Source organism: Anabrus simplex, chromosome 1 (genome assembly GCF_040414725.1).
Source record: "Anabrus simplex isolate iqAnaSimp1 chromosome 1, ASM4041472v1, whole genome shotgun sequence".
Classification (NCBI taxonomy): Eukaryota; Metazoa; Arthropoda; class Insecta; order Orthoptera; family Tettigoniidae; genus Anabrus; species Anabrus simplex.
This window is the reverse complement of record NC_090265.1, coordinates 1,791,873,341-1,791,900,728: the sequence shown is the minus strand read 5'-3', so window position 1 is coordinate 1,791,900,728 and position 27,388 is coordinate 1,791,873,341. Positions and strand designations below refer to the sequence as shown.

Here is a 27,388-nt window from a genome sequence, read left to right as displayed (position 1 = left end):
TTCCACATCGAAACAAAATGCATACGAATTAGAATTATTGCTTGCTCATGTCGTTCGCTCTACTGACAATTGGCATGATGAACAGCTGTTGACGAGTAAAAATAACATAAATGCTCTGTATATTTTCAGACACTGATATCTTATGTGCCATCCAAGAATATCGTTCTGACAACGAAGGCAGCACTTCCATTCGCCCATCTGTATTCGCTGATGCATGGCAATGGCAACAGTTTACTTTTCGCGGGAAGTTAAAATGTCGTCGATACTATGATCGTAAGTAACTACCTTCGAAAATCTTACGTAATGCATGGTATATTTACGTGCCACTTTTCCCCTTAGTTGTCATTTTTAAGGTTAATAATCACCGTCTCTTGTTCTCGTACGGACATCGCTGTTAATTGAGCTAAAACATAATATCTCTTGTAGTCTAACCTACTGTTCCAACAGGAAACGTGTCTGTCCTACATATGAAAATGATTTATTTGTATGTTGCTCTTCGTGAAGGTTAATGCGAAAAGTACATTATAATATGCAATTTCGTAACATGCACGGGAGCTCCATGTCTTATGATCCAGTATCGTGACATATGGCATTCATTTGTTAAAATCGTGTTTCGCTTTGGTATTGTATTGTTCTCAAACTATTATGAGAGTGTACCGCTCACACATGGCTAAACGTTCAATGTACCTCCCCCATGAAAAAAAAAAAATTTCCCCGAATGATAGATTTAAAAAATATGAGTAGGTCTACCTGGCTAATTATTAAGGCTTAATTGGTTATAAACTATTCCTTCAAATACGCATCGTATATAAGATGAGAGTGCGAAATTAAATACATTTTTATAACACAGCTGATCACAAGGAATTTAAGACAGTGTCTGTATCAAGTATAATACAATGATAATAAAGTAATACAGGATACCCTGTCTGTATGCAAGTTTTACAAAATGCTAGATTTTAGCCTTAGCATCAGAGTAATAAATAAGGATGAAAAATGTTCGATCTTAATTCTGTTTTTCAGACATTGCAAATTATCAAAATTTCAATGAGGTGGGTGTGTCTACATGGCATGACAGTTTTTTGATCTATCGCAGTCCAAGTGAAGCGTGGCTCTATATATATATTTAACTTTCTTCTTATTTATTTCTGTATTTCAAACTTTCTTCATTTTTTTTTTCCCCCTGAAGGCTGCTTGCGTACTAAAAGTCTTAGGCATGCCCATAGGGGTACGGATACCACAATTTGAGATCCATTGGTCTACACATTGTGGTTAAAATATTAATTTCCCGTGGTGTAGGGGTAGCGTGCTTGCCTCTTACCCGGAGGCCCCTGGTTCGTTTCCTGGCCAGGTCAGAGATTTTTACCTGGACCTGAGGGCTGGTTCGAGGTAAACTCAGCCTACGTGGTTAGAATTGAGGAGCTGAAAAAAAATGAAATGGTGTATGGCTTTTAGTGCAGGGAGTGTCCGAGGACAAGTTCGGCTCGCCAGATGCAGGTCTTTGGATTTGACCCCCGTAGGCGACCTACACGTCGTAATGAGGATGAAATGATGATGAAGACGACACACACACCCAGCCCCCATGCCAGCAAAATCAACCAATTAAGGTTAAAATTCCCGACCCTGCCGGGAATCGAACCCGGGACCCCTGTGACCAAAGGCCAGCATGCTAACCATTTAGCCATGGAGCCGGTGAGATAGCGGCCCCGGTCTAGAAAGTCAAGAATAACAGCCGAGAGGATTTGTAATGCTGACCACACGACACCTTTGTAGGCCAAGGCCCTTCAAGGGCTGTAGTGCCATGGGGTTTGGGGTTTGGTTTTTAATGATAATATTACACAGTGTGCATTGACTGGAACAGAATTTTGTTACAGACATCTTACATTCACTACAAACTAACACATGATATATCTTGCATAGTTTCTCCCACAGTACACACACAAGCTGTTGAAATCTGGGTGGTGGTACTTAAAATATTTACTACCGAGCTGATAAGGAGTAATCTGTTGGAAGCAGTGGGGTGCGATGCTATTTCTGAACAGGGATCAGGTTGTTTGTCGTAAGATCCATAAGACAGTTTTTCACATAATAATATTACCGTATTAATAATAGTACTAATAGCCAAGTATAATCGGGGCAAAATGAAATACGATTGTTCCAGCTATGGTTTTTCTTCTTTCAGAAGTTTACGTTTGGTGAAATGCTGCACTTTAGTACAATAACTAAAAACAGTATGCCAACTATTGGAACACAGTATGGAAATTTAAAATTAAAATCAATGTGTGCATTAAAATTAGATCCTTAGGTGATGGGCTATTCCTCTTAGACGAGTATGATTGTCTTCCTGAAGAACTTAGCTTTTGTGAGATCTTAAGTGACTGTAGAGACCAATCCTAGAACTGCAGATTTTTCTGCATTTTTGAAACACGTTTGATCTGTTTGGTACGGACTGTGTAGTTTGGTTTTTCTTCACGAGCTTATGTTGTTTTCTTGCATTGCGCTTGTCAATTTCTGTTCTCCGCCTTTCTTGCTCGAAGCGCTGAGTTCCTGTTGGTTTGTAGTGCTTTTTAATGCTTCTGTGGTCTTCCAAGTTTTCTATGACCATCCTTTAGCTGGAAGTACATAATTTGTTTTGGGAGATGGAATTCTGGCATGCGAACGATGTGGCTTGCCCAGCAAAGTTGGTGCTTGATAATCATGGCCTCAATGCTAGGGGAGTTAGCTTCTTCCAGAACACTGATGTTAGTGCGTCGATCTTGCCATTTCACCCTCAGGATCCTTCTCAGGCAACGTTGATGGTATTTTTCCAGGCATCGTATGTGCCTTCTGTAGGTAGTCCACGTTTCGCATCCATATGTAAGGGATGGTATAATGGTAGCTTTGTACACATAAAGCTTGGTCTGAGTGCTGATATTATGATTATCAAAGACCCTTACCCGAAGACGACCAAAAGCCATACTAGCACATTTTGAGGCGGTGTTGAATCTCATCAAGATTTGCATTTGCTGAGAGATGGCTGCCAAGGTATGGGAAATGTTCTATGTTTTTCAGAACTTTGCCTTGGACTGTGATTGTAGGACATACGGAGGTGGAGTTGGGTGCAGGCTGGTAAAGGATCTGCGTCTTTTGGATGTTAAGGCTTAGGCCAAAGTATGCTTTATCCAATGTGTTTAAGATTGCTTGTAACTCTTGTTCAGAGTTTGCAAGAACAACATTGTCATCAGCATACTGAAGTTCGATGATGGTTGTAGTGGAATTTTTGGTCTAGGCTTGTAGTCTACTGAGATTGAATAAACCTCCATCAGTCCTGTGTTCAATTTCTATGCCTCTTGGCAGTTTCCCATCAACAAGATGAAGTCTAGTGCTAACAGATAGTGAGAACAGAGTGGGAGCTATCACACAACCTTGCTTCACACCTGCTGTGATTTCAAAATTTTCTCCGGGGTTATTGTTGACAAGAACCATGCCCTTCGTATTATCATGCAGCAATCTAAGAATATTTATATACTTCTGAGGACAGCCTATTCTTGCTAGGATCTTCCTCAGGGCATGTCTTTTAACCGAATCAAAGGCTTTGGCAAGATCTATGAATGCCATGAACAGAGGGAGATGTTATTCTTTGCATTTCTCCTGCATTTGTCTAGCACAAAAAATCATATCTGTTGTGCTGCGATTGGGTCGAAATCCACACTGAGTTTCAAGTAAGCAGTCTTCAGCGAGAGGCATCAGGCGGTTGGATAGAATTTGAGCGAGTATTTTCCCATCAATAGACAGAAGGGTAATTCCACGGTAGTTATCACAGTCAGTTCTGTCTCCTTTTTTGAAGATTGTAACTATCAGAGCATCTCTGAGATCAGGAGGTATTGTTTCAGTGTTCCATATTTTGACTATGAGCATTAGTGTATGTTCAGCAAGAATTCGTCCACCTTCCTTGAAAAATTCAGCAGGAATTCCATCTGATCCGGCAGCTTTATTGTTTTTGAGCTGTTTAATAGCATTTTCAGCTTCTTGTAAGGAAGGAACTTTGCCAAGATGAGATTTTGTAGTTTTGGGGGGGGGATTTTCAAAATTTTTACCATATTGATCTCTGGATCCTTGTTCAGTATTCATGGAAATGTTCTCCATCATGTATTAATGGAATTGCTGTCTTTTAGAAGAGTAGAGCCATCCCTAGATTTAAGAGGGTTTAGTCCTTGAGCTGTGGGGTCATATACAGTTCATATCATGCTGAAAAAAAGCTCTAGTGTTGTTAGTTTCTGCTAGATGTTGCATTTCTTGAGACTTCATCGTCCACCAATTGTTTTTCAAAACACAGGTTTTCCTCTGAACATCTGCTTTCGCTTCTTAATATTCTCGTTTCTTAGAGATTGAACTAGGATTGATCTGCGAAGCTTGGTGTGCTGCTCTTTTTTTTTGTCTATTAGAGTCTGAATTTCTTGGTCATTTTCATCAAATCAGTCTTGGTGTTTGACCCTAAGGTGTCCTACCGATTCTTCACCAGCTGATAGTATTGCAGTCTTCAGTGTTACCCAGTGTTCTTCAGTGCTTTCAGGATATTCATCCGGCAGTTTATCACCTAGGAGTTGTTGAAATTTTGCTTTCGTGCTATAATCCTTGAAACGGTCTGTATTCGTTTTAGCACTCGTAAGTTTTCTCTGTTTCCTTCACTGCACGTGGATGTGGTCATCGTAGACCGTATAAGTTGGTGGTCCATCCAGCAGTCATCAGCACTTGTTAGAGCCTTTGTGATTAACACATCTAGTTAGTCTCGGGCACGTACAATTATGTAATCAATTAGATGCCAGTGTTTTGACTGTGGATGTTGCCATGATGTTTTAAATTTATCCTTCTGTCTGAAGAGGGTATTAGTGATGACTAGATTGTGCTCTGAGCACTTCGTGAACAGAAGAGTTCCATTAGAGTTGCAATTCCCTACTCCCTCTTTTCCAGTTACTTTGGGCCATAGCATTGAGTCTCTACCAACTCGTGCATTGAAGTTGCCCAAAAGAATGATTTTGTGAGCTTGGGGTATTCTTGTTAGAAGTACGTCAAGTTTGCAATAGACTGCTTCTTTCTCATCTTCTTCACAAATGAGGTTCGCATAGGCACTGTTTACTTTAACTCGTTGATTGTTGGTAAGCTTGAGGCGTAAGCTCATGAGTCTTTCATTTAAGCCAGAAGGAAGTTCATCAAGGTGAGGGACAAGTTCGTTTGCAATGGCAAAACCAACACCATGAATGCGGGGCTCATGAATGTTTTTACCTTTCCAGAAGGAAGTGTATCCACCTCCTTGTTCTTTAATTTGTCCTTCATCAGGCCTTCTAGTTTCACTCAGTGCTACAAGCCTCGATAGCTGTTGTCCTTTCTGGCCGATTAGCTGTATCATTATCATTAGAGTACGCATGTTCCAGGTTGCAAAATTCATCTTCATTTTCTTTTGACCACTTATGGTGTACCCTCTGAGCGCGGTTTCACAGTTGGGTTGTGTTGAGGCTGACTATATTTAGGGCACCTTTTACAGCCCCCTCCCCATTCGCATCATTATTTATTAGTTACCGGTAACTACACAGCGTTAGTGGCACCTCTAGATTTGTTACTGCACAATTCATTAAAGTATAACGTTGCGAACCACCGTTCATGTTCACCGATCACTTCTGTTTTTTCATCCAACATATGTGTTTTATGTTTCAAAATCACTGTTATTTTATATCATTTCCAACAAAAAAATGTTGTAAGAAAGTACTACAGTGATCGACATTCATTTACCTTATACTCCCAGTCTGGTGTTAACAGAAGCACAACAGAGAGACTGAGGAACAGTGTAGAGGCTTCTAACAGCACCTGTTATTTACAAGGTGGTGGGATCAGCAACTTTTCTCCCTTCCCAAACACAGGTGGAAGAATTAGGGATATCTGGTCTCTGAATGGTTAATAGGCCTACAGTCATCAGAAAAAAAACAAAAGTTAAGCATATACCAGATCCTGTTGTGTTGAAGTTAATCTGATATTATATTACTTAATGTGAAACTCAGGGCATTATTATTATTAAAATCACACATACATATACCATCAGCCTAATGAATACTTTAAATTATATCGTCACTGCTGGGACAAAACCTCCTATGTGAAATATTTCAGCTTAAAACTTTGGCTGGTAAGGTTCTGTCATCTAAGGTGCAGTATTGTGTGAATATTGTCAAGGCATTCTTGCTCTTCATAATGTATGTGTTGCGGGTCAGTATATTTCCAAAAATATTATCACATAGGAGGTTTTGTCCCGGCAACGACGATATGTTAAATGTTTATTACCACATTACATCCCTTACATGTTTCAAGAACATCAATTCTATCTTCTTCAGCGGTTATACAAATTGCCCAAAAAACTTAGATCTGTTATCTATAACATTATAATATATGGTACATCGCCATCTGATTACAAATCTACTTGACCGGGCGAGTTGGTCGTGCGTTTGGAGACGCGCAGCTGTGAGCTTGCATCCGGGAAGTAGTGGATTGGAATCCCACTGTACCGGGCGAGTTGGCCGTGCGCGTAGAGGCGCACGGCTGTGAGCTTGCATCCGGGAGATAGTAGGTTCGAATCCCACTATCGGCAGCCCTGAAAATGGTTTTCCGTGGTTTCCCATTTTCACACCAGGCAAATGCTGGGGCTGTACCTTAATTAAGGCCACGGCCGCTTCCTTCCAACTCCTAGGCCTTTCCTATCCCATCGTCGTCATAAGACCTTTCTGTGTCGGTGCGACGTAAAGCCCATAGCAAAAAAAGAAAAGAATCCCATTGTCGGCAGCTCTAAAGATGGTTTTCCATGGTTTCCCATTTTCACACCAGGCAAATGCTGGGGCTGTACCTTAATTAAGGCCATGGCTGCTTCCTTCACATTCCTAGGCTTTTCCTGTCCCTTCGTCACCATAGGACCTATCTGTGTCGGTGTGACGTAAAGTAAATAGAAAAAAGAAAATCAAAAACAGATCTACTTATAACCTGTAAAGCAACTCATTCTAACTTCTCCTAGTTAAACTGGATTGATTGAAAGATCTGTGTTAATAATCAGACATTACACTTTCTTCTACTTACAATCCAGCCTTGTCAAAATAACAACTTCTACTCATTGTGCTAAAATAAGTGTCCATTTCACCTGAACTTATTAAAATCTTCCACTCTGAGTTTGCATCTTCTACTAAATGCAAATGTAATGTGCTAATAAACATTTAACATATAATTTAAAGTGTTGACTAGGCTGATGGTATATGTATGTGTGATTTTAATGATAATAAGATTGTAGTCAATACGGACCAGTTATAAATATTTAACCAATATGGTTAAGATAATACAAAGAAAACATACACTTCTGTGTAACTTGGGACTCAGTATGAAAAGTAAAACACTCCATATGTGACAACCAAATAAATTAAGGAACCACATTAGAACATCACAATTTGAAGACAGGTTTCAATGTAGTTACATTAGTCAGAAAAGTGTTGGTCCTCCACAAACCCTGAGGCTTTCTTGTTTGTAATGGAAGCATGCTTTGTACCAAATCATTGAGCATTTCTTGAGGTCCTATTCCTCACTGACAGCTTCTTTTAGGGCCTGAATTGTTAGTAGTGAATGTTGACAGTTGAAAATTGCTCTTTTAAGGACAGAGAATGATTGATTGTAATGGTCATCTCTTGCCTTCCGTATGCGTTGACAGCTGTCATCAGGAACCAATTCACACTTCATCAGTGAACAGTGTTCTGGACCATTGATCTTGTGTTCAAGTCCAAATCTGATGTGATTTTGCCAAAATGGAGGAGTCCTATGGGGTCTGTTTTGAATATAATCCCCCATCATTGAGTCTATTGCACACAGTTTGGGTACTTACCATATCTCCTGTGGTGTCTCGAAGCTTGTGGTGTGAAGTAGTACCTGTGGGTGTAGAGTGTCAATGTACAGATATGCGTATATACCAGTGTTGAGTTGCTGTTGTTTTGTATGGATGGCCCGCGTGATGTCGATTTGCACTGAATGGCTGTCTTGGAACTTTTTCCACAACCTGGTGACCACAATTGGATTCACACGAACAATGTTGGCAACATCAACTTGTTTCATGTTCTGTTGCATGAAAGTGATTATTTTGATGCGATCTGCCAGACGGCATATGAAAAGGCATTTTAGTGCACATTCCGTAGAAGCGAGTCATACAGACAAACTTGCTTGGACGTCACCTCAGCTCTAGTGTACTGGATTTGTCTACTAGTCGTGAGTCGAATGTCCCTAGCTGCCATGATTTAAACAAACTTCAGTCTAACCATAAATGAAACCTAAATATTAGACATTTATGAGTAAACTGCAAATATTCTTAACTCTTTTTTTGTTAATGAGTGTAGATGCTTGCTGTAAGACACTTTCTCTCGATGCATGTAAAGTTACACAAAAAATAATGCCTTTTTTTGATATCAGGCTTCAATGAAAATTAATCCCTAAATTAAATTGGTGTCACATTCATATACTCATTCATTTTATACGAATATTAATCCCATAATAAATTACAGTTATATTATTAATGCGTTTCATTTGCCCGCAAGGCAGTGTTTCTTAAAATGTAGGAAATAGCTTGGTTCCAAATATTATTTTCCTTTTTAGGCCTGTTGAACTGTAATAGCTCTAATTATTAGGCTAATGTTGGCTGAAACTGAATAGAACATACCCAACAGTTGTTTACTTGTATTCCAGCTCCATTTCATTTCTTGTTTAAAAAACTTTGCCACAACTTCTTTCGTGAAATGCATTACCAGTTTTCTTTTTTTTTTCCTCCCTGTAAATGAAAGATAAATTTGACATGCGTTCATCATTTTAAGTGTTCCTTGTGTAGAATACCTAATAAAAGAAATAGATAGTGTGCAGAGGAAAGCAGCAAGATTTGTAACAGGGGATTTCAGGAGAAAGAGTAGTGTATCAGAAATGTTAAAGGAACTTGGGTGGGAAACTTTAAGTAAGAGAAGGGAGAAAACTAGACTTATAGGATTATATAGAGCCTATACAAGAGAAGAAGCATGGGGAGATATCCGTGAGAGGCTTCAGTTGGAAAATAATTATATCAGCAGGACAGACCACAAATATAAAATTAGAAGGAATTTTAGCAGAAGCGATTGGGATAAATTTTCATTCATTGGGAAGGGTGTGAAGGAGTGGAACAGTTTACCAGGGGTAGTGTTTGATCCTTTTCCATAATCTGTACAGATATTCAAGAAGAGAATAAACAGCAACAGAAAAAATAAATGAAGTGTTAGAGGGCATTCGACCAGTGCAGGTTATTGTAAATTTTAAAAAAATGTGTATGATTAAATTAATTCCATCCCCTGGTCTAAGGAGTTGGACAGCCAAAGTAGGGGACTGCCTGTAGGGGTGAAGTACAGGGGGGACTTCGAGGGCCCTGGGACCGCTACGGTAGCTGTGAAGGCCCTTCAGGAACTCTGAAAATTGGTGGCAAAAGGGGCTCTGGTTAAGACGCAGCAGGTCGTTATGCTACTAAGGTTCCAGAATGGGTAAAAAAAAAAATAATAAAAAATGAACAAATGCAATGTAAATATTAACCTTATAGCAGTTGTATAGTATCATTTGAAGTAATTCCACATACTGTATATCAGTTGACTATATTTGCAAGTAGTACAGGAGATATTATAATTAGAATTTTGTAAACAATATAAATTTATTAAGGATGAGCTGTGTGTTTAATAGAAAACATTGTTAGCATAAATTGTATAATATTGTATTATAAGAAAATTTTCTTCGTCTCCTGTTAATTTAATATTTAGTGCTTGACAATAATGTATTTTAGTGTACCATTTGCCACCGAGGTAGACATCTCATTTGCAAATAAAGAGATTTTGATTTGATTTGATTTGATTTTGATTTAGATGTTGTCGATCTGCACTTAATGGGTGTCTTGGAAAATTTTCCACAACCTGGAGACAACACGTTAATTCATGTGGCAATGTTGGCAACGTCAACTTGTCTCGATAAAAAAAAAAAAACTTCCACAGAAGTATAATTGTGAAAAACCATCATGAAGGTTAAAGAGTTTCCAAAACCCATTTTCATACCAGGCAAATGTGGAGCTGTACCTTAATTAAGGCCACGGTTGTTTCATTCCGTAGTCTTTTCCTGTCCCATCGTTGCCATAAGACCTGTCTGTCTCAGTGCAATGCAAAGGAAATTGTAAAGAAAGTAAGTTTCCAAAACACGTTTCCCATCAAATTCTTCAATATTGTTGCGTGTCATTAGTTCACTTCTCAACCTGGGAAAATCAACATGCTGATCATAGTCTTGTTTTAAAGCAGGGAAGCAGTCCTTAAAGTCAGTCCATTTCTTGTTGGTGAGGAGCTCAAGAAATTTAAGCTTTCCGAAGTGCTAAAATCTTTCTACAAGTTAGTGTGCAACATTGTCTATTATTTCATTGTATAAGCTCTGATAGCTTGACTTCACATCCAGATCATTACCTTTTCTTCTTATTAACGGATGAACATTATTACTTTCTAGCTGTTTCCTAAAGATGTCAATATTTTCTCTTTTCTTACTGACAGTCAGTTTGAATTCATTACTTTGTCCAAACAGTACTTAAAATCAATTGACTTCTTTTGTAGAACCTCAAATAAACTATCAGCGATAGAGAGTGGAGAAATGGTGTGGAATGACATTAGTAGACGAATAAGTTTGAGTGGTGTCTTTAAAAGTAGGAAGGATTACAATATGAAGATAAAGTTTGAATTCAAGAGGACAAATTGAGACAAATTTTTGTTTATAGGAAGGGGAGCCAGGGATTTGAATAACTTACTAAGGGAGATGTTCAATAAAAATCCAATTTCTTTGCAATCATTTAAGAAAAGCCTAGGAAAACAACAGATAGAGAATCTGCCACCTGGGTGACTGCCCTAAATGCAGATCAGTATTGGATTGATTGATTGATTGATTGATTGATTGATTGATTGATTGATTGATTGATTGATTGATTGATTGATTGATTGATTGATTGATTGATTGTAGAAATATGAAATTAAAATATTGAAGCATAGCCAGATATGATGAACGTTTCTGAATCCCATTCATGAGGATTATCCACAGTGCTTTGAAACAAACTCTTCAGTTTTCATAAACTGTTTGCAATGTCTGAAAATGATGGTTCCATCTGGTGTGAGAAACTTTTGGGAGTTTTATATTAACTTCCTTATCCAGGGCATGGGCTATTTTTGTTGAAAAAAAAAAAAAAGGTTTGTTGTCTTTAAAAATATTTGCATTCTGTAGTAGTGTTCATTATTTGTAAAAGGGCCAGGCTAAGTGGCTCAGACGATTGAGGCACTGGTTTTCTGATCCCAACTTGGCAGGTTCGATCCTGGCTCAGTCCAGTGGTATTTGAAGGTGCTCAAATATGTCAAGCCTTATGTTGGTAGATTTACTGGCACATAAAAGAACTTCCATGGAATAAAATTCTGACACCTTGGCATCTCTGAAATCAAAACAAAAAAGTCGTTAGTGAGGCATAAAGACAATAATGTTGTTGTTGTTATTATTATTATTATTATTATTATTATTATTATTATTATTATTATTATTATTATTATTATTATTACTTGTAATAGGAGGTTAAGTCTGTATGTGCAACAACCCCTCTTAGTATTTTTCTCGTACTCAGCAATCCGCTTATTTTTCCTGATATTATGGAAGCACCGTCATATATCTGCACTACAAGTTTGTTTGGACAAATGTCATATTTAGTAAGGCATTTTAAAATATGCTCCGACAATGCTGCAGCCGTTCGAATGTCACTGACCTCTGCAGTTCCTAAGAATCTTTCCATTTTTTGTCACTTATCTCAGCATTGTTCAATGCTATAATTATTTTGCAGTATTGGTTGTTTCATCAAATAACAACAAAAGGAGCATTGGAAATTCCATGTCTTATTTTGTCAAACATTATTTCTGCAACAGTGGTTGTTCTGAATTTTGTTGTACCGGGCAAGTTGGCCATGTGTTTAGGGGTGTGCGGCTGTGAGCTTGCAACCGGGAGATAGTGGGTTCGAACCCCACTGTCGGCACCCCTGAAGATGTTCTTCCGTGCTTTCCCATTTTCACACCAGGCAATAATGTTGGGGCTGTACCTTAATTAAGGTCACGGCCAATTCCTAGGCCTCTCCTATCCCGTCATCGCAATAAGACCTATCTGTGTTGGTGCAATGTAAAGCAAGTTGTAAAAAAATAATTTTGTTGTATGTTCCAGTGAGAGTGGTTGCGGTTCGAATATGGTTCACAAGTCGTGTATCATATTCAGAAATGAAATTGAACAGCTCGACGTAGTTCCTTTGTTCAATGAATTGCTGCTCTTGTCATTCCTTCTGAATGCGAATTCCTGTTTTTTGTTAATAAATATGTAGCATTAATCAGATGCTCCATAAAAAAAAATCAGGAAACTCAATCATCAAATATTACCAGTATTTCACCCCACTGCAGCATGGGCACTGCGTTGTGCTTATCACATGTATAGGTTTCAGAGGTGTCGCAACCGGCGTGCTAGCTGGCTAGTATCTGGGGAAGGTGCGGTATCCAACTGATAAGCCCATGCCGCACTGGGGCGAAAAACACTGTGGTATTTTTGACGATTGAGTTTCCTGAATTTTATTTAGCCATCTCAATCAGAAACCATGCTCCATTATTTGCCTATTATTTTTTTCACATTTCCATTACATTATGTAAAAAGATATCATGGTGGTGTTGTTCATCTAGCTGCTTTCCTTTGGACCTTTTCCAGTTCTCATATCAAGTAATCCTAACCTATCAGCGTTGCTTTACGTCCGTAGGTGAAACCTTAAATTACCCTACACGTGTCCCCCGGGTGGTGCTAAGAAAGCAACGGCGAAGAGATGCGATCGAACTGTCTGAAAAGACCTCTCGGTCATAATGCACAGAGTAATGAAGAAATCGGTCCTTATCAGGACCCGGAAGCCTATAGCCGAAAAATCGGACCTTCAATTCGAATATGCCATCTTAACATCGAAGGCATCAGCAGAGCAAAATGCGAGTGTTTAGCTAAAATTCTGAAAGGTCAACAGATTGATGTAATTGCGCTACAAGAAACTCATACAGCCAATGATATGCGACTGAGAACAAGAGGCAAGATCCCAGGCTTCAAATTAGTGGCTCACAGTCACGAGATGTATGGCTTAGCTACCTATGTGAGAAACAATATTACTAACTACGCAGTAGTCGACTGTAGCTCAAGTGATGACATTTTCACCATCACAATTAAAATCAATAATCTAACAATAATGAACGTATATAAGCCACCAAATACAACGTGGCCCACTCCTCCTCTACCATCCTTACAACACCCAACCGTAATCATGGGAGACTTCAACAGTCATCACACATGTTGGGGCTATCAACAAAATGATCTAAATGGGGAGTCAATTGTTGACTGGATGGACATGGAAAATCTTAAACTAATCTATGATGCTAAAGAAAAAGGAACCTTCTTCTCTGTCCGATGGGGTAAGGAGTACACTCCAGATCTTTCCTTCATAATCCAATCCCCAAACTCTCCAAACCAGATACTTCGCTCAGTTCTCAACAGTTTCCCTCATAGTCAACACCGGCCTGTCATACTCCAAATTGGCATGTATATTCCTGTCATTCGATCTTATCCGAAACCTAGATGGAACTTTTAAAAAAGCTAATTGGAAAAAATTTAAAGAACAAACTGATGCAAATATAAGATGGATTAAGCCAACCTTTAATAACTATGACAGATTTGTTGGAGTTATAAAAGGTGCTGCTCGGCGCTGCATTCCAAGAGGATGCCGTAAAGAATATATTCCTGGATGGACTGCAGAGAGTGAGAGCCTTCTTAAAGAATTTGAGGAAAATGGCAACAATGAAACAGCCACAAAACTTATTCAATCACTGAATGACAATAGAAAACAAATTTGGAACGACACTCTTGATTTTACCCACTCAAGTAGAAAGGCCTGGTCTCTCATTAGAAAGCTTGACTCATCAAAACCAGCTGGTAGACAGAAACTGAGTGTTAACGTTAATGATCTAGCCAAACACATGATCTCTATCTCAAAGATCAATAGAGATAATCAAGTTGTAAGGGAAATCCGGTCAGCACTGAAACATAAAAAGCAATTAGCAAAACAACAATCATCCCAATTCTCTTGTCCTTTCACAAGAGAGGAAACCCTAGTAGGCATCAAGAACATAAAATCCGGGAAAGCAGCAGGTATAGACGGCATCTATCCTGAATTCCTGCAACATCTTGGACCTGCAACAATCACTTGGCTCACCAAATTCTTCTCCAATATTTTGGAGACAGGTAACCTTCCTTCACTATTCAAGAAGACCAAAGTAATATCGATCTTGAAACCCAACAAGGACCCTCTGAGAGTGGAAAGCTACAGACCCATTGCACTGCTAAGTGTTACTCTAAAGCTCCTGGAAAGACTAATATAAAATAGGATCTCAGAAATCATCAATAATCTCCTTCCCACAGAACAAGCTGGCTTCAGACCTGGAAGAAATTGCGCCGACCAAATTTTTGCATTGACCTCTCATATTGAAAATGGATTTGAGAATCGGAAGATTAGTATGGCTGTCTTCTTAGACTTATCAGCAGCCTATGATACTGTTTGGCGAGAAGGGCTCCTGCTAAAACTTATCTCTGCCATCCCCTGTGTCAAATCTCATTGGCTATATGATTAGCAACAGAAACTTTCAGATCTTCTCGGATGATGCAGTAAGCAAAACTTACAAACTGAATGATGGACTTCCACAAGGATCTGTTCTGGCACCCTTACTTTTCAACCTCTATACTGCTGACTTAGCAACAACTAAGTCCAGGAAATTTATTTACGCAGATGATATACTACTGGTTAGCCAAACACCAAGTTTTCCAGAAGCTTAACAAATTCTTACAGCAGATCTTAAAAAGCTAGATACATACTTCCAAAAGTGGTGTCTCCGTCCAAATCTCCAAAAGACTGTTGCATCTGTGTTTCATCTCAGAAATAAATTTGCCAACTACAAGCCTACAATAACATTCAGAAATCAATCCTTACAACACTGTCCCTTCCCAAAATATTTAGGTGTCACATTAGACAGATCCCTAACATATAAACATCATATTAACAACACAGCCGCCAAGATTAAAAGTCGGAATAATATTCTTCAAAAATTAGCCGGCACATCCTGGGGCGCAAACAACCAAGTGTTGAGATCTACTGCTCTAGCTCTTTGCTATTCAGTTGCCGAATACTGCACTTCAACTTGGCTGAACAGTGCTCATACTGCGAAGATTGATGCTCAACTAAATCAAGCAACGTGCATTATAACTGGTTGTATTCGCTCTACAAACGTGGCCTGGCTGCCTACACTCAGTAATATTCCACCGCCTTGCTTAAGAAGGTCTGAAGCTCTTCTAAAACTGTGGAAGAAGACCAGTCAGGACTCCAACCTCCCCGTTCACCAGGATATTACTCAACCTGCCCCTCCACGACTTAAGTCTAGATCTCCACCCTGGCGCACTGCATTTACACTGGAAGAATCTGGGTTCTCCATCACGAACGCCTGGTTACACCATTGACAGCAGTCTTCTGTTCCCAATCAACATCTTGTGACTCTACCTCATGTTCAACCTCCCGGATTCCATCTACCCAGACGTCAATGGAGGACTCTAAACAGGATAAGAGTCAATCAAGGAAGATGCGGCTATACTCTTTATAAATGGGGCTGGCAGAAGTCTTCTGGGTGTGACTGTGGAGCTACCTCACAGACCATCCACCACGTAATCGCCGAGTGTCCACAGAGAGCTTTTCAAGGTCCTTTGGAGGACATACACAACGCAACTGAGGAGGCCTTAAAATGGATCAATGGACTTGATTTGGAACTATAGGCTTCTGCTTGTATATATTGTGTATATATTGTATCCTTATTTATATAATCTATCTGTGCACATCATACGATAAATAAATAAATAATAAGCGACAACTTAAAACTTTTGAGTCCACCTAGTCAATACTTATTGCAATATTTTATTGGCTAAATGCCATACATGTTTCGAGAACCCGTATGTTCCCAATTTTCAGCTGCTGTATAATCTACTGAGCATTCACAGGGCTTGTTAACATCACTATTTTATCTTGCCTTACAAAAAAATTATGAATGATTTGTTATTCAAAATAAAATATCATTAAGTAAATCTAAGAAATTGAATTATTATATGTCAACTTAAATACAAATTATTGGAATTTATTAATGACATAGTGTTCCAGTTTTCAGTCTCATTAAAATAACAAATTTATCGATTATCTACTTATTAAAAGTATTTTGTCTAAAAACAAATGGTATTGTAAAATAGAAGCATCCACTCTAATAAATGTGCCTGTAAATGTTTATATCTGAATCTCCTTCCTATTGAACATTCCTATGTTCCATTGCTTTGAGGACTTTTACAAACTTCCTTGACTTAAGTATGCTGTTGTCCCCTGTGTATAACTATATTTGACCTTGAAATCTGATGCGAGCCACTTAAATGTAAATCTTGTCTTTTGAACTTTGGGCTTTCATAGTTGCTATTTAAAAGTGTATCACACACTGTGTCTGAAATGTATGCAACAACTGACCCTATGAGCAACATTTTCACACCAGTCATAATGGGGACTGGCTGCATTAAGGAATGGCATTACTAACATCACTCATACCTCAGTCACTTTCATATTGTCAAAGCCACATGTTTAGTGGCTTTGTTTTGTGTTATTGTTAATTAATAGTTCCCCTATATGTAGAGGCAAGATTTTCGGGTGTTATTTAATTTTTTTTGTTAAATGAGGAGTTTGGTGTTAGTGGTGGTGTTAATTAATGAACAGGGGTATCCACATTCTGGAAAGTCCGTGAGAAGTCAGGGAAGGGCAGTGTGGTCAGGGAAATTGGTCTAATTTCTGGAAAAGTCAGGGAATTTTCCCCAATGAAGGAACCTGAGGGAAAGTTCTTTTTGCTCAACCCTGCTATAACTTAGGTTATAGTAGCAGTTTTTTTAGGTGGTAGACACTAGTGAATTTTTATGGTGAACATCAAAATAATTTGCTGGTTGCTTAGCATATGGTGGGCTGAAGTGCATAATTGCCAAAGTTCATGCAGGGAGGACATGCATTTGTTGGACAGGCCAGTATCATTTGAAATACTTGCTGCAGAAGTTGAAAGCTAGCTGACTTTGACCCAGGTTTGTGAGGCAGCTATAAGTGTGTATAAATGCATTCATACTTCTGCTTCAGTCATGCAGTGCTTTTCTAACATTTGCTTGAAGTTTTTAGTGTTGAGGATTGGAGAACAGTACTATTATGGCCAAGCAGTGTACATATTTCTTTCAGTGGTTAGATAGTGAACTGTTTCTGGACTTATAAAAATAAATATAAAAACAGAAGAAAAATGGAAGCCAGGAAGTGGAGAGAGCTAGGACGGCTGTGGAGGTGGTGGAGGCTGGGTTTCCTTGCTTCTTTTTTCTGAAAAATGAAATTGTCCAAATGGAATAGCTTATTCATTGGTTGGTCAACTTAAAATTTTGGTCAGGGAAAGTGAGGGAATTTTTCATGCAAATTAGAGTGGGCACCCTGAATGAGGTGAATGACACAATAATGTATTTGTATTTTACGAGGACGGTTTGAAACGTTCTCGGAATCACCACTAGATGTCAGTGCTAGAGCAACGAGGTTCCCGCGCAATAATCGCACATCCTTTGTTAGTGAACTGTGGCGCATCAGTGCTCTAGTTGCAGGAGTGTGGTAGTGACGACTCTTTTGTTGTTGTTCCTGCGTAGTGATTTGTGACAATGGAAAAAACTGAGATTCGAGCAGTGATTAAATACTTTGTAAAGAAAGGTATGAAAGCAAAGGAAATTCATGCCGACTTTCAGAACACACTGGGGGACTCTGCTCCTTCATTTTCAACTGTTGCCAAGTGGACCAGCAAGTTTAAATTTGGTCGGGAGAGCTTGGATGACGATCCGTGTAGTGGACGGCCAAAAAGTGTTACAACCCCAGAATTTATCACAAAAGTGCATAAAATGGTCATGGAGGATCGTCGACTGGAAGTGCGGGAGATTGCTGAAGCTGTAGGGATGTCTTCTGAACAGGTATATTATATTTTAACCGAAGAATTGGGTATGAAAAAATTATCCGCAAGATGGGTGCCGCGGCTCTTGACATTGGACAATAAACGCACCAGATTGGAAATGTCCAAACAAAGTCTGGCCCGTTTTCAGTGCAACCAACAAGATTTTTTGCACCGGTTTGTCACTACAGATGAAACTTGGGTCCACTACTATACCCCAGAGACAAAACAGCAGTCAAAGCAGTGGAAACATGCTGATTCACCACCACCAAAGAAAGCAAAGGCAGTGCGTTTGGCCGGAAAGGTCATGGCCTCAGTTTTCTGGGATGCAAAAGGCATTCTGCTGATAGATTATGTTCCTGCTGGCCAAACAATTACGGGGCAATACTATGCAAACCTCCTAGACCAACTACAGGAAACAATACGCGAAACAAGGCCTGGTTTGGCAAGGAAAAAGGTCATCTTTCATCAGGACAACGCTCTGCCGCACACAAGCGTTATTGCCATGGCAAAACTTCATGAACTGGGGTACGAATTGTTGCCACATCCACCTTATTCACCTGATTTGGCACCATCAGGCTTTCATCTATTCCCCAAGCTGAAAATTTTCCTCGGTGGACGGAGACTTTCTACAAGGGAAGAACTGACAGCCGAATTGGAAAGGTATTTTGCAGACCTGGAGGAATCTCATTTTCGAGATGGGATCAAGGCACTGGAACATCACTGGACCAAATGCATTAGTCTACAGGGAGACTATGTTGAAAAATAAAAGCATTTCCACCGAGGTAAGATACTTAATTCTAGTACATTCTGAGAACTTTTCAAACCACCTACGTAAGTATATGTCTAATGTAATCTGCATTGGTAACTTAAGTGAATTTTTGAAGTTTGCTCTAGTAATTTAATAACAAACAGAATAATTTAATGAAAATCATCACATTTGCAATTTAAAACTACATATAGGAATAAAGGAAGTGTATTATGCACCCACATTGACCTGTGTGGCTGAGACCTGGACAGTGACAGGTAGGGAGCAGCCAGTGAAATGAAATACTTGAGAAGTAGGATAGCAAAGATGAGGAAAGACAGATTCAGAAACAAAGATGTAAGAAAGGAGGTCAGAATGGAAAACCTAAATGAGAGAATTGACAGGAGTAAACCAAGATGGTTTGGACATGTAAAGAGGAGGTGGAAATAATACTGAAACAGCTGATGGAGATGAAAGTTTGAGGGAAAAGAGCAAGACGGAAACTTAGAACAAGGTGAAGTACCCTGACCCGGTAAGGAGAAATGATGATGATGATGATGATGGTAGGAATAAAAGTCACTAAACATGCAGTAGAACCTCGTTAATCCGAACTAATTGAGGCTCTGGGTTGTCCGAATTAATGAAGTCCGGATTAAACAAAACAACTTAAGAAATGAGCCCAGGTACATAATTAAACACTCTGTTAAGTAAAAACAACATGTTCAGAACAGTATTTTAAATTTAAGAAATAATAAGGTTATTTAGTGTACAAGATATAATGCAATACAGTATTAGGCCGTACAAAATACAGAATAACTAGTAAAGTACAGAATTAGAACATGGCCATCAAGGCACGCCTTCATTGACCACACCCGACATGCCTGCTGCTGATTTTTTGTTGTCTGCCTTTGACATTAATTTCTTTAATAATTGACTTGCGCAGATGCCTTAACTGTTTGTAATATGTGGATGTATTTTCATCGCTGTCATCTTAAACATATTTAATGACAATGTTTACATGGTCTTTAATTTTACTAAGTTTTGGCTTAGAGTTAATAACATCACCTGCTTCATCCTAGTGATATTCATCCGTTTCAGAGTTTTCTGTCACATTTTCAACGATATCCTCCCATGCGTAGTTCACAGCATTGTGCTCGTAACTCAGCTTAATACTGCAATTGGATTTATATATTATTATTAAATGGTTGTCTGGATTTAGTGAAGTTTGGACTAATGAGGTTCTACTGTACTACTGAACAATATAGACACCTGGCCTACTCATTCAAAAGCTTGTCATTGTTTATACAGTAGTTTAGCATTTTCTGGCTTAAGATTTCTTTATCCCAACAGTTACACTGTGTTTAGAGCATCAACATTAGATGAAGGGATCCAAATTAATTTTAATACTCCCCCAGAAAAACCTCTCTCCTGTCTGTCTGTCTGTCTGTCTGTCTGTCTGTCTGTCTGTCTGTCTGTCTGTCTGTCTGTCTGTCTGTCTGTCTGTCTGTCTGTCTGTCTGTCTGTCTGTCTGTCTGTCTGTCTGTCTGTCTGTCTGTCTGTCTGTCTGTCTGTCTGTCTGTCTGTGTGCGTGTGCGAGCGTGAGTATGTGTGTGCGTGCATGTCTCTCTCTCTCTCTCTCTCTCTCTCTCTCTCTCTCTCTCTCCCCCTCTGTCCAGTTTTCTGGTATGGGGTCAGGGAGGAACTAATGAAAATTAAATGAATGAGGGTAAATAAAATTGAGTGGAAAAATGTGCTGTAGCCTATTAATAGGAACTATCTCGGCATTTCCCTGGAAGTGAAAATGGGAAAACCATTCTCAGGACAAGGGTTCGAATCCACTCGTTTCCCTGAATGCAGAACTTGGCTCCATAGCCATAGCGTGTTAACATGCACGGCCACTCTGCTCAGTCGAAATTGCTGAATGTTCAGATTTAATTAAGCATAGTATCTCTTAATACAACTTTCTCAGTTTGTTGTAACACTAACACATAACATACCTGTAAAAAAATAATACAGTAATAAACAAAGAAAGACATGTTTCCTTCTACAAGAACATCCTCAGATGTTATCAAATCACTTTTAACAATTTTGTTTACATTCTATAAACTTGTCTGTGATTTATTTATTTATTTGGCGTATGATGAATAATGACAACCTATAAACTATTTACACAACCAGTGAAAGATGAGTACAAAGTAAATACAAATTATCATATCTATACAGTCAAAGAAAGCAATTTACAAAGTTTGAAAATACAAGAAGAAAACACAATATATTTACATCGCTATCCACCTATCAACTCTGACAGTTCATATATACACACTGAGTGCGAGTGATGTACATGTCACTAAATGTGAATGTCCAAACCCGCCACCCACTTCACTGCTTCGGGTGTTGCTGTGTTGAGGTCTTCCATGGTGCCAGTGAAAGCACGGAGTGGACATTCCTGCACTACATGTTTCATTGTTTGTCGAACCTCCCCACAATCACAGTATGGAGAAACTGACCAGCCCCAGGTGTGTAAAGTAGATGCTGTTCTACCTACTCCACATCTCATGCGGTTTAGTCTACTCCAGGTGCAACGTGGCAGATCAAAGCCTGCCAGCTTTGTGGATGGGTTATCAACATCCACTATTGCCCGAGCTGGGGATAAAGACCACTCTGTTAACCATTTAGAGGTGGGGTTGAATTCACTAGATGTTATCTTCACGGCTGTCTTCCAAGCAGGCTGGCGAGACTTCAGGCGTGTGCATTTCTGTCTGATATCCTCATGAACAGGTAGACGTTCATTCTTTAGCATTCTGGTCCATAGCTGAAAAAGGGCCTTCTGTCTCCTGATATGTGGAGGTAGTATATTGCTGAGAACCGGTAACATTGGGTCGGTGTAGCACGAAGTGTACCAGTTATGATTCGCATGGTTTGACGAAGTTGTGAATCTACTAGCTGTGTGTGAGCACTGTTAAGCCAGACACCAGAGCAGTATTCTGCTGCAGAATAGACTAAGGCCAGAGATGTTGTCCTTAATGTGTTTCCATCTGCTCCCCAGGAAGTTCCAGCCAATCGTTGGAGAATGTTATTACGACTTTTTAGTTTGTTGGCGGTTTTCTGCAGATTATTTTTGTACGTAAGAGACCTGTCCAATGTTACTCCTAAGTAACTGGGATTGGCACAATATTGTAGTTCATGGCCCTTGAAGAATACCCTTGGATGGTGGTTTGCTTCTGCGTTGTTCAGATGGAATGTAGATGTCACTGTTTTCTGTGGATTGGGATGAAGGTACCATCTTTGAAAGTAGTCATCCAACAGTTCAAGGTCTCGGTTAAGAACTATTTCAGCTTCTGCGAAGTTGGGTCGTTGAATTGTGAGGCAAATATCGTCCGCATATATGAACTTTCGGGACACTGTTTCAGGCAGGTCGTGGATGTATAAGTTGAAGAGAGTAGGAGATAGAACCGACCCTTGAGGCAGACCATTATTGACTTTGTGGAATTTGCTTCTGTTGTGTTCTGAGTGAACTTGAAATAGTCGGTTGCTTAACATTCTGTCAATTAGTGTAGTAATTTTTAAGCAAGGAACAGCTTTAATCAGTTTTATCATAAGACCCTCCAGACTGTGTCATATGCAGCTGTAAGATCTAAGAAGACAGAGACGCTTTTCAATTTCTTCTCAAAACCAACCTCCAGAGTCAAGGACAGTACTTGGGGTCACTGCAGTCACGGCTGGGTCGAAATCCTGCTTGTTCAACTGGAAGGAATGCTTCGATGGTTGGTGCTATTCGGTTTAGTATCAGTCTTTCTAATAACTTGTAGGTGACGCAGAGTAGAGCTATAGGTCGATAGCTTTGTGGGAGAGTTGGATCCTTTCCTGGTTTCAGAAGGGCAATAATTTTTGACTTCTTGAAGATTGGGGGAAGTCTTCCTGACTGAAGTATGGAGCTGAAGAATGCAGCAAGCCATCTTCTTGTAGCTGGACCACAGTTTTTTAGTAGTTCTGGGTAGATTCCATCTAGTCCTGCAGCTTTGCCATTTCGGAGTGATTTTAATCCCTCATCGACCTCTTGTGATGTGAAAGGTTGTGAATAGGTTGCGTTCGGTTGTGTTTCTCGTTTTGCCTATTTAAGCTCAGTTTTAACCCATTTCGTGGTCAGTTTATTCCTTGTTGTTTTAGAGGTGGAAACGAGGTGATTTGCTATTGCTTCTACCTTGATTGGGGAATGTTGCTTTGGTGGTATGGATGTGGAATCTAATTTCCGAATAAGTGACCATGCTTTTCTGCTGGAATGGGTGAAATTCATGTCTTTTACAGTCTTCACCCACTTCTCTTTTCTAGCAAGATGAAGTGATTGTAGTAGATCTGTTGCTTTCTCGTGACTGCTATTTTCTTCGAATTCCTTACAGTCTGCTGGACTCTTCACTCCATCCCGGTATATAGTCTTTACGGAATCCTCTAGGAATATAGGTTTTTGCTGCTGATTTTATTAAGCCAACAAACCTCATGTAGTTCTCTGGGACAGGTTTAATCCATCTGATGTTGGCATCAGTAGACTTGGCATAAGCAACCCAGTCTGCTTTCTGAAAGTTCCAGCGAGGTCTGGGTGTAGATTGTATAACTGGGATCTGAATTCCTAGTTGGTAGATTATGGGTCTGTGCTGGCTGTGCGGGAAGTTATTGAGCACTTGTCTCCTAACACGGCAAGATGGTAACATAAAACTGTGCGAGACAAAACAAAGGTCTGGTGTGTAGTCACATTTCCAACGGCCAGAGTGAAACGTTCCCTTATCTTTGGGGTCATATATCAGTGCAAGGTTGTTTACTTCTGCCCATTCTGAGACCTTAGTTCCATTTTCATCATCTCGCTTATAGCCCCAAGATGTATGGTGGCTGTTGAAATCTCCAAGGATGATGTTATTATGAGAGGGTATTATGGGAATGGGTTCAGGCCATATTTCATTGGGTGGCTTGTAAATATTCGTTACCATGATGTCTTCTATTTGTACTGAGGTGGAGAAATAGGTTGGATGATCGCTTACTGGTAGGGTACTGTAGTTGCAAATGTTATTTCTAATGTAAGTAGCAATTCCGTATTGAGCATGGTCATGAGCTGCTATCATTTTAAATCCTGGTATCTTTCCCCTTGCCAATAACTGTTCAGTGTTCTCTGTATGTGTTTCCTGTAGTACAACAATGTCAACTGAGTGCTTCTGTAAAATGCTTGATAAATACTCACTCTTGGCTCTACTAATGCCTTCGATGTTAAACTGGCAGATGTTGATCTGTGGGCCGATCTTCCGTGTTTGAAATTCATAGTCCTTAGAAGGACTGTTCGACGAATATAGGTTATCATGACCGAGAGGTCGTTTATGACAGTTCGGTCTCATCTTGATCGTAGTTGCTCGCTTAGCACCACCCGGGGGACACGTGCAGGGTAATGGTAGGTAATACCTGCGGACGTGAGCAACAGTGATTGTGAATTGGTGATGATATGAACAAAACAAATGAGACAAAACTATGAATGCAGAAATTCTCCACTGTCACCGTAGTAGCTTAGAGAATGTTTTCTATACATATCTATACCCATCTGTTACTTCCAACAACTACATTTGGACTGAAGCCAGTTACTTTGGTTCGGTTGAGGTTGACTATGTAGAGGGTTGAGGGGAAGGCTGTAGGCAATAACTCTGTTCAGTGGAGAGTTCTAGTTGGTCTAGTGCCAGTTGGTACAACTCCAGCATAATGTAAATGCTTCTTCCCCTTACCAAAATGGGCATTCTGCTCAGTATTCAAAAAGGGAAGTAATTCTAAAAATGCAAACACAAGCAAAACTCACTCTATTACTTCGCCATTGTAGAGTTTAAATAAGTGTACCAACTCCCAAAGTTACTTTTTTCTTTACAGTTGGCTTTACATCACACTCGCGTAGATAGGTCTTCTGGTGACTATGGTGTAAGAAGGGGCTAGGAGTGGGAAGGAAGCAGCTGTGGCCTTACTTAAGGTACAGCCCACAGATTTGCACAGTGTGAAAATAGGAAACCATGGAAAACCATTTTCAGGGCTGCTGACATTGGGGGTTCAAACCCACTATCTCCCAAATGCAAGCTCACAGCTGCATGCCCCTAACCTCACAGCCAACTCACTCAGTGCCTTAAGTCACATTACTCTGTTAAGGTTTGAGTACTAGCTTCTAGATGGCAACACAGGTTAGTATATAACTTATAGGGTTGCCTATTGGCAGGCTGAGTAACTGATCCAATGGCAATTATATTTGGACAGAGTTCACATTTGTCTTGCCATATGGCATTAACTAAAAGGACATAAATATTGCGTAATTATAGGGGAGGCCTATTCTATAGGTTACGATATTCATTTACATACAAAACACATTTAAACTACATATCCCATCTTGTTAAAATTTGAATTGGGAACAACTTCACTTTATTCGAATTATGCCCCTTTCTTCCTTCCAAGAAACGATAAATACATGTGCCTTCGTTTTCTTTTGTATTTGTATTTTGGAAGCTTGCCTTCGCTTTAGATACAAGATTGTTCAGCTCATCTAATTCACTTTTGAGAAAAGGACCAGTGTTATTTACTTTATGAGCCCAACATTGGATGTGTATGAGATCCTAATTAATTAAAACCCTGTAGAGTGTTGGCAGATTTGGTCATGTATCTTGCGGAGTCTGTTACAAACCCAGTCACCTTGTTGAAATCAAGGCTTGATTTGTATAACATCGATTACACAAGTATGAAAGATGAGTTCTCCACCTAATCATCCTTCATACTTGTGTGCTTGAACTATCAATACAGACTGTGAAGCTGATCGATTATAGTAACATCGATTTTCACCTTTCGCCCAATTGTAATTTAATGAAAACGTAAAATAAGAGTTTGAACACACTGCTATCAATGATACAGAATCTGTAATATAATGTCTTCAAATATTAAAAATAATTTACATAACTTTCATTTTATTGAGACTTGTGATGCAGAAATAACAGGACTGTGGCAAGCGTTCACACTGGTATTACTGCTGAAGCTTGAAGAGATATCAGGTTAATTTTTCATGTGTTATAGATTTCTAATGGAAAATAATATATTTCTCAATGCTGTTTACATCTAGTGGTAATAGGTGACAGCTGAACAGGTTGAACGTTTTTTCTAACCTAAAGTAAAGGGAAAAACAGACTAACCTATTGCATACAATCTGTTGATCACACAAAAATATCAAGAAAAAAATGTATGTGGATTTTCAAGTAATAGTCTAACCAAAGCAGGCCAGTGGTCTCGTCCAGAGGTACTAGAGGCCTGCAGGCTGCTTCACAGCAGCTAACCTGGGAGCTTGCATGCTGTGCAAGTCTGGAACCTAATCTACTAATGGTCTTGTCACTGTCATCCGGGCGCTTAAACTCCTGGGCCTACTTTTCTTGCCATGCAAGTCTAATTCAATTTTCATCTACTCTTGAATATAGAATGCCAGTCTGGTGGTATTTGAAGGGGCTCAAACATGTCAGCCTCGTGTTGGTAGATTCGCTGGCACGTACATAAAAGAACTCCTGCAGGACCAAATTCCAGCATCTCTGTGTCTCCAAAAAACGTAAAAGTAGTTAGTGAAATGTAAAGCAAATAACATTGAATATAGAATGTGGTGCTGTACAATGTTTGTGCTGTATAGAATGCACTAAAATTGACTGCCCTGTTTATTTAATTGTGACATCGTCTGAGCTACACCATGTTGGATCTTTAACCCATATTTTGCGAACCTGCAGTTGAATAAGATTCAAACTTCTGTAGTGCCTTGTTCCACTTTATGGGGTTTTATACATTGAAAATGAAAGAAAATCATTAAACATCAAGGAAGCAATAGAAATTCACATTGCAAAAAAAAAAAAGACCAACCAAAGAATCTCAACGACCATCTGAAAATCTGACCCCTCTTTGTGTTACTAAAATAATTTAAAGACACATCACAAAAATAGACCAAACAAACCTAACTCAATGACCACACACATCTGAAAAAAATCAACCTCTTTGTGCTACTAAATTATAGCAAAACAACTTTTCATACAAATTTTCATTAGCTTTTAGTGAATCCCACTGGAGGTTACTGTGACGCAAAGTACTGCCTGGAATGTGGGTCAGGTTATTCTTATCGGTACACTGCGGCTTGCCACTCAAGACTGTCCTGTTGTTTATCTACAGTATCACTAAATACGTAGTTATACAAGGTACTCTTTAATGTGTAACCACACATTTATTATATCCAAATTCACCGTGCATTAATTCTACTACATGCCAAGACAAGCCCCGACCATTATAGCATTCCCCATGTCTCTGCGGAACAGAGAGATTTTTCCTGCCGCCTTCCCTCACAACACACACTTGCTAACAAACTGTGATAGCAAGTAACTAACCAGGACTTAGTGCAACTTTTAGTGCCAAAAAAAAAAAAAAAAAAAAAAAAAAAAAAAAAAAAAAAAAAAAAAAAAAA

At 39.3% G+C, this 27,388-nt stretch overlaps 1 protein-coding gene across 1 annotated transcript in view; it reads left to right on the top strand.

Moving 5' to 3' along the window:
- Positions 1-58: 58 nt before the first annotated feature.
- LOC136858772 (zinc finger-containing ubiquitin peptidase 1) overlaps positions 59-27,388 on the top strand; it is a 175,788-nt gene continuing 148,458 nt past the window's right edge. The window contains exon 1 of the mRNA XM_067138564.2: positions 59-273. The gene's annotated coding sequence lies outside the window, so the exon portion shown is untranslated. The remainder of the gene's footprint in view (positions 274-27,388) is intronic.